The sequence below is a fragment of the Apium graveolens genome, chromosome 4 (assembly GCF_009905375.1).
Source record: "Apium graveolens cultivar Ventura chromosome 4, ASM990537v1, whole genome shotgun sequence".
Lineage (NCBI taxonomy): Eukaryota > Viridiplantae > Streptophyta > Magnoliopsida > Apiales > Apiaceae > Apium > Apium graveolens.
In genome coordinates this window covers 141,146,247-141,159,574 of record NC_133650.1, presented here as the reverse complement: position 1 = coordinate 141,159,574, position 13,328 = coordinate 141,146,247, and the positions used below count along the sequence as shown (strand labels likewise).

General features: G+C 39.9%; 1 non-coding gene across 1 annotated transcript; it reads left to right on the top strand.

The window, feature by feature from the left end:
- The first annotated feature begins 9,275 nt into the window (after positions 1–9,275).
- LOC141722432 (small nucleolar RNA R71) lies at positions 9,276–9,382 on the top strand. Its single transcript, XR_012575451.1, has one exon. It is a non-coding gene; the product is annotated as a small nucleolar RNA R71 (small nucleolar RNA).
- Positions 9,383–13,328: the final 3,946 nt, after the last annotated feature.

Genomic DNA, 13,328 nt, shown 5'->3' with positions numbered 1-13,328 from the left:
ACTAAACACAAATCATATTAGACATGACATCTCAAATATATCTAATACCTTTAAACATTTGTATCTTTACTGGGCAACAATTGGTATCAGAGCTCACTGATAAATTTACTATCAGAAACGATCTAAACATGTCTCTGAACAAGTATGAAAGCATTAAAATTCCCATTCTGAAAAAGATTCAATATCCAACATGGAAGGTGAAGATGCTCATGTACGTGGAAGCTACATATCCAGATTATCTAGATGTTAGGGCGAAAACACGCGCTAATAATACACGCAAGTATACGCGTTCGCAAGTAATATAGAATACTTTCTAGTTCATTCCCACAGAGACTCAGACTAATTATGTTCAATTAAACTCACTCATCAGTGTATGATTACTCCTCAATGTTAAGACAATAACACTTAGATTTGATTAACTAGTTATTAACTACAATTAACTACTAGAATTAAGCACTTAATTAACACTTGAATTAACAATATTAAAACACTCATGAGATCACAACTTCATTACTACTTCCTTCAATAGTCATTGTTATTACCCTTAGCATGTAACAGTGATGATATTAATCGAATAACACGAAACTGATAAAAGCTAACTTTCACTGTACTAATATCATTCTACCAAGCATCCACAATTAAGGTAGAAGTTGAATAGGCATCAATTATGTTGAGTCCCTATATGTCTACCGAAATTGACAACATAACGATTTAAGCACAAGTTATTCCTTTTGATTAAACAGGGCAACTAAAACGGTTAGAGTTATCCACTAGTCATGCATACTCGTACATGAAACTATGCTAGCATGGCAAGTTCTAAATCTCAAGATCCACCGCCGCTTCACAAAAGATCAACACCCTATCTTATATGTTCGCGACGCACATAAGACGAACACGCACAACCAATACTAGATATCATACAATCACCACACACTAAGGTATTAAACAACTAACTAAAGAATTCCATAGTAAATCCGTTACGACCCCATAATCACGATTAGCCCATGATAGCACTCATCATCATCATGGGTTCATATGAAAACATGATAATAACACACGAGAATAATAACTAAAACTACTTATATTAAACTAGAGTACGTCACAAGAGTAAATAGGTTCAAAGTAAAGAAAACTAGCATCCAACGTTACAACGAAATAAAGGATCACAAGAAAAATATGCTTCCTCTTCGTTGCGGTGTGCTAAAATGGTCTTCTTCCTTATCTCCTTGCTCTTTGATTAATACAACGATCCAACCTTTGTGAAACGTCTCTGAAATCTACTTATATAGGAGTCCCATAAAGCCCAGCTAACTCAGAAGTTGGAAGTCAAACAGAAATAGGAGTCTAAAATATTAATTCTGAAAATCCGACCCTACGCGGCCGTTCAGCATTCCTGGGCGGGCGCTCAGGGCATTCCTGGGCGGGCGCTCAGCTTCCTGAGCGGTCGCTCAGCAGAGTTGAGCGGGCGCTCAACCCCTTACTGGAAACTGATCTGTTTTTCTTCTGTTTCTTCGCTGCAATCTGCTCCTATCTTCCCACTTGCAATGCTGAACACATGCCAAAGCTTATTATTGATGAAATCTCTCCCGAAATGCAATTAATACCCTGAAATGCACAAACACTAGAAAAACGCATCAAATGGACAAAATACTTGATTTCAAGACACCAATTCAAGCTATTATAAGACGTTCTAAGTGGTATAAAATGCCACTTATCACACCCCCAAACTTAAATCGATGCTTGTTCTCAAGCATCACAGACTCAAAAACAAAACAAAGACATGCATGAATGCAATATATATGAAATGCAGCGATCCCCCTTACTACGACCAAACCAACCAACTTACGACATCTCAACAAATGCAATTAGGCGAATAAAGATCAATCAAATCATGCAAACTAACATACAGCCAGAAACATGGTGTGTGCAGATGCTTAACAGATATGCTTCGAAACTAGATCAATTATCATAACTCAACTATCCTCAAGGCAATCGCATGATTATACGAAGAATAAAAATTCTAGGCACAAAATGACTTATAACACTTCAAGATTTCTGGAGCTTATTACGGAATCATGCTTTTTATTTATAACAACAAATGATTATTTGACCGTGCAATGAGTGAGGTCCATAAAAGACTTATGCAATGGTATCCATGTAGCGAGCGTTAGGTTAGCGGATCCCAGACTATAAAAGCCTTAGGTCACTAGGCACAAAGTCCCCTAAGAACTTAATAACTCGAATATCAAAGAGCCCACTCGTGATCAATTATGAAATAACTCTTTATTTTTTTTCTTTTTTTTTTCTATTTTTTTTTCTATTTTTTTTCAAACTTTCTGAGCAAGTGCGTTTCGCTCCATCTTGCTCAACCCTAGACTACTAGCATACAAATACGAGCCGGCTACTAGCCATTTGACGCCTAGCCACAATTAGCAATGAATTCCATTTTTCACTCCATTTTTTCTTTTCATGCCTTTTATCACTAAGAACCTATTATAAATTTCTAAGCATAATCAATAGATTAACCTCGAAAACCATCAAACCATAACAACGATCTAGTCCTTAAGTATTCTCTAAGACTTAGTGAAATTACAAGTGTTTCCAGCATGCATATCAACCTACACGACTCAACATCACTTTAACGCTATCACTACACTCGCATCAACATCACAAATTAATTGGTAAATCAGCACAAAAGGGATCATGGTATATGCATGAGCTATATGACATGATAAATAAAGCTATAAATAATAAAAAAACTATATGGCAAAAAAAATATGCAATTATATGAACTAAACTATCATGAATATGCAACTATATGACACACACACAAAATATTCCTTAACTACCACCCCCAAACTTAAAATCTTCACTGTCCCTAGTGAAGGTAGTAGAAAGGAACACAGGGTATACCTACTCGGAGAGATCATCATCATCACCACCCTCAGAGGGTGGTGTATCAGGAGGCGGATATACATAATCCTCACCAAAAACTGGCCACTGGATGTCAGCTCCAAGGCCTCGAAAAACAGTCCCAAGTGCAAGGGTGAGCTCCTGAGCAAACCTGCTCTGTGTCTCGTACATAGCGTCCATCCTCCTCGACAGCCTCCTATTCTGGGCATCATCCATCCCAGCACCCTCCTGAGCTCTAGAAGAACCAGCCTCGTCTCGCCTTGGCCTCGCCATGATAGCACCTCGTGCTAGACGCCCTCCTGGAAGATGATAACCCAGCCCATGCTCCTCGGGCTCACCACCGGTCCACTCCTGTATCGTATGCAGAGTCCCGGAGTCAATAAGAGCGGTCGACAACTACAACTGCTCATGAGACAGCCACTGAACTCCCACTGCTCGGCAAAGCTTTATAACCGTGGATGCATAAGGGATGTTCATGTGCTTAGCTCCCCTAAAAAACTTCAGAATTCCTTGGTAGATGAACTCACCAAGGTCCACATAGTACTCCTCATTCAAAATTCCCCGTAACAACTGTGCTCTCTCAACTGTGACCTCATGTGCATGTGAAGTAGGCAGAATATTAGCGCAAATAAAAGCATTCCATGCACGGGCATACCTGTTCATCGCAATCGCCGGAAAATGGCGATACTCGTTAGTCCCAGTCTTGAAGGTCCAAACTGTGCCCGGCCTACATAGAGTAGCACAAATCAAGTCCAAGTCAAAATCCTCAGCAGTCTTCTTATTCCAGTTCTCCTCCGTGGGCTTGCTCTGTCGCTGCCCAATCACACGGCGAATCGCCGCAGGGTGATAATCCACCGTCATTCCCCGGACCACAGAATACCCATTCTTCTCAGCTTTCGCGTTCGCATAAAACTCGCGAATAACGCTCATCGGAACTGCTTCAGGAGACTCACAGAAAGCAATCAAACCCTTCTCAGCAATCATAGGCAACAACTCACCATCCCTCCCCAATGGTAAGAACCCCCTCTCCTTCAAAATCGGCTTACCCAGAAGCCTAGTATAATCCTCCTCAGCAGCCCTATCAAACAACCGAGGCCTCGCAGCAGTACCCCTCGAAGAATCAGTAGTAGGGACAATACTGCTGCTATCGATAGTCCTGGATCTCTTGGGTGCCATCGAAACTGAGTAAAAGTGTTTAAGATTTGTGTTTTTGGGTTTGGGAGAGAGTTTAAGGTTTGAAAGTTTATGGGGAGTATATGGAATAGGTGTATGTATATATAGGGTAGGGATTAGGGTAAAATTTGATTAGGAGTGGGTTTGAGGGTTAAAAACATGGGATAATGGGGAAATAGGTCGTGGGTAATGGCTATATTTTGTTTTTTTATTTTTCATTTTTTTTGGATTTTTTATTGGACTTAAAAAAATTTCTCCCAGTCGGCCCCTGAGCGGTCGCTCAGCAGAGCTGAGCGGGCGCTTAGGGGTCTTCTGGATTTTTTTTTTCTTGCCCTGTTTTTTTGATTTTTTGTGGCTTTGGATAGGTTACTAACTTCTAAGGGTTCCTGTAATAACAAATCATGGGTTGCCTGCCACGAAGCACTTCTTTTTCGTCATTAGCTTGACGTAGCGTACCTTACTCAAGTTGACAATAAAATGGCACTAACCACTTCCCGGTTTGCCGTGTCCCCATAGTAGTGCTTCAAATGCTGACCATAAACCTTGAATGCTTGGTCCGGATCATTCTCAAAAATCTCCACCGCTCCATGTGGAAACACAAATTTGACAATAAAAGGTCCAGACCACCTTGATTTCAACTTCCCAGGAAAAAGTCGGAGACGAGAGTTGAATAAAAGAACTTGCTGCCCCGACACAAATAACTTAGGATGAAGCTTCCTGTCGTGCAACCTTTTCACTTTTTCCTTGTACATTTTGTTGTTCTCGTATGCTTGGAGTCAAAATTCATCAAGTTCATTAAGCTGAAGCATTCGCTTCTTTCTAGCTGCATCTAGATCCAGTTTAACTTCTTCAACGCCCAATAGGCCTTATGCTCAAGCTCCGCAGGTAAATGACATTCCTTACCATACACAAGTTGAATCGGGGACATCCCAAGTGGAGTCTTATATGCTGTTCTATAAGCCCCAACAGCTTCATCGAGCTTTAAAGACCAATCCTTCCTTGACGGACAAACAACCTTCTCTAAAATGCATTTGATCTCTCTGTTAGACACTTCCTCTTGACCATTTGTTTGCGAATGATAGGCAGCACGATGATTCACATTGTAGCGCTGCATCATAGAAGTAAACTTACGATTGCAGAAATGCGACCCTTCATCACTTTTGATTACTCGTGGCATTCCAAACCTTGTGAAAATCTGCTTATGAAGATAATTCAACACTGCCTTTGCATCATTCGTCGGTAGAGCTTTGACTTCTACCCATTTTGAGACATAATCGACTGCCAGCAAGATGTACTGATTATTGCAGGACGAGACAAAAGGCCCCATGAAATCGATTCCCCAAACATCAAAGACCTCGACTTCAAGCATCACATTTAACGGTATCTCATCCTTTCTCGTAAGATTTCTTACTCTTTGGCAATGATCACACCTTAAAATGAACTGATGAGCATCCTTAAACAAAGTAGGCCAGAAAAAACCTGCTTGCAGAATATGAGCTGCCGTCTTCTCACCACCATAATGTCCACCATAAACTGTGGAGTGGCAGTCTCGTAATATCCCCTTCGTCTCACAGAATGGGATACATCTCCTGATGATCTAGTCAGCTCCCTGTCTAAACAAATATGGTTCATCCCATATATACCACTTCACCTCATGCAGAAGCTTCTTCTTTTGAGCTATGGTCAAATTAGGAGGCATTATATTGCTGACAAGATAATTCACAATATCTGCGAACCATGGCTCTTCCTCCTGAACTGCGAACAACTGCTCATCCGGAAAAGATTCGTTGATCAATGTCTTATCATGTGAAGTAGACTCGGGATTCTCCAATCTAGAGAGATGACCATCTCCTTGATTCTCAGTACCTTTTTGATCCTTGATCTCTAACTCAAATTCTTGTAGCAAGAGCACCCAATGAATGAGTCTCGGCTTTGAATCCTTCTTGGAAACCAAATAGCGAATGGCCGCATGATCAGTGAACACTGTCACCTTTGTCCCAAGCAAATAAGATTGAAATTTTTCGAAACCAAAGACTATAGCCAAAAGCTCCTTCTCAGTAGTGGTGTAGTTCATTTGGGCCCCGTTTAAGGTCTTTCTAGCATAGTAGACCACATGAAAGAGATTATTCTTGCACTGCCCAAGAACTGCGCCCACCGCATAATCACTCGCATCACACATCATCTCAAAAGGCTCTGTCCAATCAGGTGCTGTAATAACTGGTGCAGTTATCAAACTCTTCTTAAGAGTCTCGAATGCCGTCAAGCATTCATCATCAAATTTGAAAGGCACATCCTTCTCGAGCAAATTGCACAACGGCTTAGATATTTTTGAAAAGTCTTTGATAAAATGCCGATAAAAACCCGCATGACCAAGAAAACTACGGATTCCCTTCACAGAAATAGGTGGTGGAAGATTTTCGATGACTCCCACCTTGGCTTTGTCCACCTCAAGACCCTTGCTAGAGACCTTATGCCCAAGAATAATGCCTTCATGCACCATAAAGTGACATTTTTCCCAATTGAGCACCATATTAGTTTCCACACACCTTTTGAGTACTGCACGAAGATTATTCACACATTCATCATACGAATGTCTAAAGACGGAGAAGTCGTCCATGAACACCTTGACATTATTTCCAATCATGTCAGAGAATATAGCCATCATACATCTCTGAAAAGTGGCCGGTGCGCCACATAAGCTAAATGAAACTCTGCAAAAAGCAAACATGCCAAATGGACAAGTGAAGGTAGTCTTTTCTTGATCCTCTGGTGCAATACAAATCTGATTATACCCTGAATAGCCATCCAGAAGACAATAATACTCATGACCGGCCAACCTGTCAAGCATCTGATCAATAAACGGAAGAGGGAAGTGATCCTTCCTTGTGGCCTTGTTCAACTTTCTATAGTCCATGCATACCTTCCATCATGTGACTGTTCTCGTGGGGATGAGCTCGTTCTTCTCATTTACTACTACAGTGATACATCCTTTCTTAGGTACACATTGCACGGGGCTCACCAAAAAACTGTCAGAAATAGGATAAATGATTCCTGGATTCACCCACTTCATAATTTCTTTCTTCACCACATCCTTCATGATAGGATTAAGTCTGCACTGTTGCTCAACAGTCGGCTTACTACCCTCTTCAAGCAGAATCTTATGCATGCAGTATGAAGGGCTGATCCCTTTGATGTCTGATATAGTCCATCCGATAGCCGATTTAAATTCTCTCAAGATCCTTAAGAGCTTGTCCTCCTCACTACCTGAAAGGTCAGATGCAATTATAACAGTTAAAGTAGATGCATCACCTAAAAAAGCATACCTCAAGTGTTCAGGCAATGGTTTAAGCTCCAAGGTAGGTGCTTCCTCAATAGATGGTTTGAGCTTTCCTTCAGGATTTTTGAGGTCAGAAGTACCAAGAGATTCAAATGGCATGTCTAGCTTTCGCCTTCAGGGAGAAGCATTTAGATATTGTAGTTGCTCATTGCCATCCTCATCATCACTGTCAAAATCCCCCACTAAGGCCTTCTCTAATGCATCAGATATTAGCATATGATTAAGTTCTGAAGTAATCGCAGTATCAATCAAATCCACTTTTAAGCACTCCTCATCTTCTGTAGGGAATTTCATTGCTTTGAATACATTGAATGTCACATCCTGATCCTGCACCCGCATTGTAAGTTCACCTTTCTCCACATCTATCAAGGTACGGCCTGTAGCCAAGAAAGGTCTTCCCAAAATTATGGGAATCTTCTTATCTTCCTCGAAATCCAGAATAACAAAGTCTGCCGGAAAGAAGAGCTTATCCACCTTTACTAGCACATCCTCCACTATGCGTCGTGGGTAAGTAATAGAACGATCAGCCAATTATAGAGACATGTAAGTGGGCTTTGGATCAGGAAAATTCAACTTTTTAAAGATTGACAACGATATCAGATTGATGCTTGCTCCCAAATCACACAGGCACTTATCAAAAGATAACTCGCCAATGGTGCAAGAAATGGTGAAGCTACCTAGATCTTTAAGCTTTGGAGGTAACTTTTGTAACAGCACAGCACTGCATTCTTCCGTTAGAGCAACGGTCTCAAGGTCATCCAGTTTCACCTTCCTTGAAAGAATACTCTTCATAAATTTCGCATAACTAGGCATTTGCTCCAGAGCCTCAGCGAAAGGTATATTGATGTGAAGTTTCTTGAACACCTCCAGAAACTTACCGAACTTCTTATCCAGCTTTTGTTGTTGCAATCTCTTAGGGAAAGGTGGTGGAGGATAGAGTTGTTTCTCCTCTGTATTACCCTCAGGCAGAGTGTGTTCAACAGTAGTCTTCCTTGGTTCCGCCGCTTTCTCCTTTTTCTTAGCTTCTTCATCACCAACTTCAGCTTCTCCTTCTTTTGCTTTTTCAGCATCAACAACTTTTCCAGACCTTAAGGTAATAGCCTTGACTTGCTCTTTAGCTTCCTTCCTGTATGGCACTTCAGTATCACTGGGAAGTGTGCCAGGTTAACGATTGAGCACTACATTGGCTATTTGACCGATTTGATTTTCCAAGGTCTTGATAGAAACTGCCTGACTCTTGCACAAGAGCTTAAGTTCCTCAAAATCAGCACTAGAGGGTGGAGCTGCACCTCCTTGTTGAGGATATGATTGCCTTTGAGCATAATGTTGTGGTTGCTGGAATCCAGGTGCATTGAACTGTTTACTTACGCCTTGCTGATATGGTTGCTGAATAGCATTCTGATTATTACTCCAGCTGAAATTTGGATGATTTCTGTTGTTAGGATGATACGTAGCTGGCACAGGCTGCTGCTATCGCTGATAATTGTTCACATACTGAACAAATTCGTTAACAAGAGAACACTGATCTGTAGCATGAGAAACTGCACAAAGCTCACAGACCATAGCTATCTGATTGAACTCATAGGTGGCTAGAGAGTCGACCTTCATAGACAGCACTTGGAGCTGCGTTGCAATAGCTGTAGCTGCATCGACTTCCATAATACCTGCTACCTTCCCAGGCATCATCCTTTGAGTTGGGCTTTGATGCTCATTTGCAGCCATAGTCTCAATAAGTTTATAAGCCTCAGTATAGTTTTTGGCCCACAAGGCGCCTCCAGCTGCTGCATCGAGCATGGGCCGAGATTGGGCCCCCAAACCATTATAGAAACCAGTGATCACCATCCAATCAGGCATTCCATGATGTGGACACTTTCTCAACATCTCCTTGTAGCGCTCCCAAGCTTCGCATATAGATTCTGTAGGTTGCTGCGCAAACTGAGTAAGAGCACTCCTCATAGCAGCAGTCTTTGCCATTGGATAAAACTTAACCAGAAACTTTTGCGCAAGATCTTGCCAAGTAGTGATAGACCCAGCTGGTTCAGATTGTAACCAGTCCTCAGTTTTATCCCTCAGAGAGAATGGGAAAAGCCTCAGCTTGATAGCCTCATCAGTCACACCATTATATTTGAAAGTACTGCAGATCTCAACAAAATTCCTTATGTGCATGTTGGGGTCTTCAGTCGCAGCACCTCCAAAAGAAACAGAATTCTGCACCATCTGAATAGTGCCCGACTTGATTTCAAAGGTATTGGCCTGAATAGCCGGATGAAGAATGCTAGACTGAATTTCATCAATTTTGGGCCGAGAAAAGTCCATAAGAGATGGATCTGCCGGAACAATATGGTCACCCATGGTTAATGGTTTTTTTTGCTCACTTCCTGAATCCGAATCTTCAAAATCTATCTTCTCCGGAATATCAAGAACTTCGTCTGTCTCCTCAGCCGTATCTAAAGTCCTCTTGCACGTACGAGAACAAGTTTGCATAAACGCTCGCTAAAGTACCTGAAACACAACCGGAAATAATAAGTAACACGTCTTAATCACTGAGTCCTAATGACCAATGATGGTAAGTACATAAACTAAACAAATACGCCGAGTCCCTGGCCGCGGTGCCAAAAACTTGTTAAGGCGAAAACACGCGCTAATAACACACGCAAGTATACGTGTTCGCAAGTAATATAGAATACTTTCTAGTTCATTCCCACAGAGACTCAGACTAATTATATTAAATTAAACTCACTCATCAGTGTATGATTACTTCTCAATGTTAAGATAATAACACTTAGATTTGATTAACTAGTTATTAACTATAATTAACTACTAGAATTAAGCACTTAATTAACACTTGAATTAACAATATTAAAACACTCATGAGATCACAACTTCATTACTACTTCCTTCAATAGTCATTGTTATTACCCTTAGCATGTAATAGTGATGATATTAATCGAATAACACGAAACTGATAAAAGCCAACTTTCATTGTACTAATATCATTCTACCAAGCATCCACAATTAAGATAGAAGTTGAATAGGCATCAATTATGTTGAGTCCTTATATGTCTACAGAAATTGACAACATAACAATTTAAGCACAAGTTATTCCTTTTGATTACACAGGGCAAGTAAAACGGTTAGAGTTACCCACTAATAATGCATACTCGGTCATGAACCTATGCTAGCATGGCAAGTTCTAAATCTCAAGATCCACCGTCGCTTCACAAGAGATTAACACCCTATCTTATATCTTCGCGACACACATAAGACGAATACGCACAACCAATACTAGATATCATACAATCATCACACACTAAGGTATTAAACAACTAACTAAAGAATTCTATAATAAATCCATTACGACCCCATGATCACGATTAGCCCGTGATAGCACTCATCGTCATCATGGGTTCATATGAAAATATGATAATAAAACACGAGAATAATAACTAAAACTACTTATATTAAACCAGAGTACGTCACAAGAGTAAATAGGTTCAAAGTAAAGAAAACTAGCATCCAACGTTACAACGATATAAAGAATCACAAGAAAAATAGGCTTCCTCTTCGTTGCGGTGTGCTAAAACGGTCTTCTTCCTTATCTCCTTGCTCTTCGATTAATACTACGATCCAACCTTTGTGAAACGTCTCTGAAATCTACTTATATAGGAGTCCCATAAAGCCCAGCTAACTCAGAAGTTGGAAGTCAAACAGAAATAGGAGTCTAAAATATTAATTCGGAAAATCCGACCCTGCGCGGCCGCTTAGCATTCCTGAGCGGGCGCTCAGCTTCCTGAGCGGTCGCTCAGCAGAGCTGAGCGGGCGCTCAGCCCTTTACTGGAAACTGATATGTTTTTCTTCTATTTTTTTGCTGCAATCTGCTCCTATCTTCCCACTTGCAATGCTAAAGACATGCCAAGGCTTATTATTGATGAAATCTCTCCCGAAATGCAATTAATACCCTGAAATGCACAAACACTAGAAAAATGCATCAAATACACAAAATACTTGATTTCAAGACACCAATTCAAGCTATTATAAGACATTCTAAGTGGTATAAAATGCCACTTATCACTAGACGTAATCAATGATGGACCCTTCATGCCAACAAAATTGGTGCCTGCAACTCCTACTGTTGTTGAACACTATCAACTGAAGGAGAAGACAGAATGGACACCAGAAGAGAAAGTAGCTGTACTGAAAGATGCAACGGTAAGAAACATTTTGCATAACAGTCTTGATTCTGTGATGTCAAATAAGGTCATAGCCTACAAGAATACCAAAGAAATCTGGGATGGTCTTGAAACTCAATGTCAAGGAACCATGGCCATCAAGAAGAACAGAAGGGCTGTTCTGATTCAAGAATATGAACACTTTGAGGCCAAGCCTGATGAAAGTCTCACTGACATCTTTGACAGATTTCTGACTCTGCTAAATAATTTGTCTTTGGTGGGAAAGGTGTATGATCGAGAGATGAAAAGAAGTTCATTGGAGGTGAAAAGAAGTCAACTGGGAGAAAAGATGGAAAAGACTCTAAAGCTGGGAAGCTAGACAGGACAAAGATCAAGTGCTACAACTGTGATGAACCCGGTCACTTTGCCTCAGAGTGCAAGAAAACAAAACATGATAAAGGGAAGAGCAAAGCCGTGATCACTTTAAGCAAGAATTGGATGGACTCCTCAGACTCTGAAGATGAAAACACATGCTATGCACTAATGGCCAGCCTTTGTTACGACCAACATTTTGTGTAATATTATTTGCGAACTTTGTACAATATTTGAATCGATTATAAATATACCTATTTGATTATACACTTGTGTAAATGGAGTTGCTGCATTATAAATTGTTTTACTTAGAATATAAATTTTTCAAAGTGAAAGTTTTATTAATTGCTCCTATTTTTGATTTATAAAGATAATTATTTACCATGAAAAATTATCTTTTAAAGATTATTTTATTCACAAATTTCAAAAGTGATCTCATAAAATTTCTAAAAATCCAACTTATTTTATGGTACAATTTTTATAACTTTTTAGCTTTTACTTTATTTTATAAAAATAGATCTTTGAAAATTAGTTGTTTAGTAATTAGCAAATTACATGAATATCCTTGCATGCAAATACCCTCCCATTCAACTAAAGGGCTAAAAAGATAATTCCAACCCTACTCACTCTCATTCTACTAGCCAATTTACCTCTTTGTCCTTGCATGCAAATTTACCCAACTTTAGCTAGAAGGTTACTCTTGTCATTTACTAAATTCACTCACATTTAGTCAAATTAAAGGCATAAAAAACACAAGTACCATGAGCACTTCATTTTTTTCACTCCACCATTCCACCCACTCCTTTCTCCTCCCACTCCCTCTCGGCTCAACCCCCTCTCGGCCCTTCCCATAGCCGAAGCCCCCATCCCCTTCTTTCTTAATTCTTTCACTCAAACATCCATCTTATATTCAAGTAATCTTACTCCCTACATGTTGTTCATATATATTCCAAAAATTTTAGAGTGAAAAGTTTGAGTTTTAATCTTGCATGTCATAGTTTAACTAGAACTCAAAATACAATCTTGATTCTCATGGATTTAAGGTTGTATTATTGAGGGAACTACAATGAATGGTGAAATGCCAAGTCATGAGAGTGAAGCTCTTATTTTAAATGGCCATTTCCCTTCCATTTCATTCGGCCATGACCATAAGGGAGCCGAATGAATGGTTCTTAGTAGTGTTTTGTTGCCTTGTTCAACTCTTGTATGTTTTTGTGATAATAGTATGAATTTTGTAGTGAAAACTTGATGAAACCCTTTGCATGCTAAGTTATAATTTAGTATTAGTCTATGTTAGGCTTGCATGTTGATTTTATGATAAAAATTATTATGGAAATCATATGATTTTGGCTTGTAAAATTCGA